We start from the raw sequence: 5000 nt of genomic DNA, 5'->3' as shown, positions 1-5000 counted from the left end.
ATAGTGACATTTTTTAAAGGTCCCATAGTACTTCATATAGGACCATATTCCCCTAAAGGCTCCAAAGTATCCCAAGTAGGACCATATTCCCCTAAAGGTCCCATAGTATTTCATATAGGACCATATTCCCCTCAAGGTCCCATAGTATTTCATATGGTCCCATAGTATTTCATATAGGACCATATTCCCCTCAAGGTCCCATAGTATTTCATATAGGACCATATTCCCCTAAAGGTCACATAGTATTTCATACAGGAATACAGCTGTATGAAATACAGCTGTATTATGGGCTACCAAAAAATATTACCATATGCCCCCAAAAGCCACAGAGTACCCAAATAGGACTATCTTCCCCCCACAAATTACAAAGTACCCCAAATACGACTATCTCCAACTCAAAGGTCACAGAGTACCCAAAAAGGACCATATTACGAAAAGCCCAATAGTTAAATAACTATATAAATACATGTTATACACATATATAAATACATGTTAAATAAATATATAAATACATGTTGAATAAATATATAAATACATGTTATAAACATATATAAATACATGTTAAATAAATATATAAATACATGTTATAGAAATATATAAATACATGTTAAATCAATATATAAATACATGTTATATAAATATATAAATACATGTTATACACATATATAAATACATGTTAAATAAATATATACATACATGTAAATAAATATATAAATACATGTTAAATAAATATATAAATACATGTTATAAACATATATAAATACATGTTAAATAAATATATAAATACATGTTATATAAATATAGAAATACATGTTAAATCAATATATAAATACATGTTATATAAATATATAAACACACGTTATATAAATACATGTTAAAGAAATATATAAATACATGTTATATAAATATATAAATACATGTTATATGAATATATAAATACATGTTGTATAAATATATAAATACATGTTAAATAAATATATAAATACATGTTATATAAATACATGTTATATAAATACATGTTAAATAAATATATAAATACATGTTATATAAATATATAAATACATGTTAAATAAATATACAAATACATGTTAAATAAATATATAAATACATGTTATACACATATATACATACATGTTAAATAAATATATAAATACATGTTAAACACATATATAAATACATGTTAAAGAAATATATAAATACATGTTATATAAATATATAAATACATGTTATATAAATATATAAATACATGTTAAATAAATATACAAATACATGTTAAATAAATATATAAATACATGTTATACACATATATAAATACATGTTAAATAAATATATAAATACATGTTATACACATATATAAATACATGTTAAATAAATATATAAATACATGTTATACAAATATATAAATACATGTTATATAAATACATGTTAAAGAAGTATATAAATACATGTTATATAAATATATAAATACATGTTATATGAATATATAAATACATGTTGTATAAATATATAAATACATGTTAAATAAATATATAAATACATGTTATATAAATATATAAATACATGTTAAATAAATATATAAATACATGTTATATAAATATATAAATACATGTTAAATAAATATACAAATACATGTTAAATAAATATATAAATACATGTTATACACATATATAAATACATGTTAAATAAATGTATAAATACATGTTATATAAATATATAAATACATGTTATATAAATACATGTTAAAGAAGTATATAAATACATGTTATATAAATATATAAATACATGTTGTATAAATATATAAATACATGTTAAATAAATATATAAATACATGTTATATAAATATATAAATACATGTTAAATAAATATATAAATACATGTTATATAAATATATAAATACATGTTAAATAAATATACAAATACATGTTAAATAAATATATAAATACATGTTATACACATATATAAATACATGTTAAATAAATATATAAATACATGGTATACACATATATAAATACATGTTAAATAAATATATAAATACATGTTATATAAATATATAAATACATGTTATATAAATATATAAATACATGTTATATAAATACATGTTAAAGAAGTATATAAATACATGTTATATAAATACATGTTAAAGAAGTATATAAATACATGTTATATAAATATATAAATACATGTTTTATAAATATATAAATACTTGTTAACTAAATATACAAATACATGTTATATAAATATATAAATACATGTTGAATAAATATATAAATATGTGTTAAATAAATATATAAATGCATGTTACATAAATATATAAATACATGTTGTATAAATATTTAAATACATGTGAGATAGGCTCCAGCGACCCCCCGTGACCCCAAAAGGGACAAGCGGTAGAAATTGGATGGATGGATGTTATATAAATATATAAATACATGTTGTATAAATATATAAATACATGTTAAATAAATATATAAATACATGTTCTATAAATATATAAACACATGTTGTATAAATATATAAATACATGTTAAATAAACATATAAATACATGTTATATAAATATATGTTAAATAAATATATAAATACATGTTGTATAAATACATGTTAAATACATATATACCGTAATTTCCGGACTATAAGCCGCACCTGACTATAAGCCGCACCAGCTAAATTTAGGGGAAAATACAAATTGCTCCATATATAAGCCGCACCCGACTATAAGCCGCAGGGTTTTGATGTGTAATTAGCGTAGTATATAGGGGTTCCTGCTACCACGGAGGGGATTGTCGGGACAGAGATGACTGTTTGGGAACGCAAAGCGTCCCATTTATTAACAATAAATCTTTCAATCATTCAATCAAACTTTCACATCTTTGACATGGCGAACAGCATTCGTGCAGAGTACAAATAATACAACGCTGCAAAGTAATACAAAGTGCTCGCCTGTACGTTATCAAAATAACCAGCCTACCGCTATATGAAAAGTCAGTCTTTAATCATTGTGTCATCGTCTTCCTCCTGCGTACTAAAACCACCGAAATCCTCTTCGTCTGTGTCGGAGAAGAACAGGCCGTAAATAAGCCGCACCCTTGTATAAGCCGCAGGGACCAGAACGAGGGGAAAAAGTAGCGGCTTATAGTCCGGAAATTACGGTAAATACATGTTGTATGAATATATAAATACATGTTGTATAAATATATAAATACATGTTAAATAAATATATAAATACATGGTATATAAATATATAAATACATGTTATTTACATATATAAATACATGTTATATGAATATATAAATACATGTTAAATAAATATATAAATACATGGTATATAAATATATAAATACATGTTATTTACATATATAAATACATGTTATATGAATATATAATGACATGTTAAATAAATATATAAATACATGTTAAATAAATATATAAATACATGGTATATAAATATATAAATACATGTTATTTACATATATAAATACATGTTATATGAATATATAATGACATGCTAAATAAATATATAAATACATGTTAAATAAATATATAAATACATGGTATATAAATATATAAATACATGTTATTTACATATATAAATACATGTTATATGAATATATAATGACATGTTAAATAAATATATAAATACATGTTAAATAAATATATAAATACATGGTATATAAATATATAAATACATGTTATTTACATATATAAATACATGTTATATGAATATATTATGACATGTTAAATAAATATATAAATACATGTTAAATAAATATATAAATACATGGTATATAAATATATAAATACATGTTATTTACATATATAAATACATGTTATATGAATACATAATGACATGTTAAATAAATATATAAATACATGTTAAATAAATATATAAATACATGGTATATAAATATATAAATACATGTTATTTACATATATAAATACATGTTATATGAATATATAATGACATGTTAAATAAATATATAAATACATGTTAAATAAATATATAAATACATGGTATATAAATATATAAATACATGTTATTTACATATATAAATACATGTTATATGAATATATAATGACATGTTAAATAAATATATAAATACATGTTAAATAAATATATAAATACATGGTATATAAATATATAAATACATGTTATTTACATATATAAATACATGTTATATGAATATATAATGACATGTTAAATAAATATATAAATACATGTTAAATAAATATATAAATGCATGGCATATAAATATAAATACATGTTATTTACATATATAAATACATGTTATATGAATATATAATGACATGTTAAATAAATATATAAATACATGTTAAATAAATATATAAATACATGGTATATAAATATATAAATACATGTTATTTACATATATAAATACATGTTATATGAATATATAATGACATGTTAAATAAATATATAAATACATGTTAAATAAATATATAAATACATGGTATATAAATATATAAATACATGTTATTTACATATATAAATACATGTTATATGAATATATAATGACATGTTAAATAAATATATAAATACATGTTAAATAAATATGTAAATACATGTTATAATAATACATAAATAAACTAGAAAGTTGTAAACTACATTACCCAGAAGGCTTAGCGCTGTAGACAGCAACAGGAAGTAGGTGTGAGCTCCAACAATTGATCAATAAAGAGTTGATATTGTTTCCACTTCCTGCACACAAAAAAACAAACACACGTTTTATCAGACAGCTGTTGAGTGCCACTCACTGACAAATTTAATTGGCAAAAAGGAGATTAATTAGGCAAAATGTGCATCATTGGACAAAGTTGCGAGGCCGTGTCTAATCTGCAGGAAGTGGTTGAAATGATGCAAATGAGCGCAATGGAGAAATCACCAGATTCCGTTAGGGAAGTGAAAGTGTCTCATTAGGATGAAGATCTAAGCTCAATGAGGACTGCAGTGCACTCTCAATAATGGAACATATAGAAGTA

At 20.9% G+C, this 5000-nt stretch overlaps 1 long non-coding RNA gene across 1 annotated transcript in view; it reads right to left on the bottom strand.

Annotated features, from left to right (window-relative positions):
* LOC133645086 (uncharacterized) overlaps window positions 1-5000 on the bottom strand; it is a 105940-nt gene that overhangs the window by 19826 nt on the left and 81114 nt on the right. Inside the window, exon 4 of the long non-coding RNA XR_009824895.1 lies at window positions 4632-4719. This is a non-coding gene — a long non-coding RNA (uncharacterized LOC133645086). The remainder of the gene's footprint in view (window positions 1-4631; window positions 4720-5000) is intronic.

The sequence above is a fragment of the Entelurus aequoreus genome, linkage group LG28 (assembly GCF_033978785.1).
Source record: "Entelurus aequoreus isolate RoL-2023_Sb linkage group LG28, RoL_Eaeq_v1.1, whole genome shotgun sequence".
NCBI classification, from domain to species: Eukaryota; Metazoa; Chordata; class Actinopteri; order Syngnathiformes; family Syngnathidae; genus Entelurus; species Entelurus aequoreus.
Note: the sequence above shows the minus strand (reverse complement) of the source record. Positions and strands in the feature narration are given on the sequence as shown.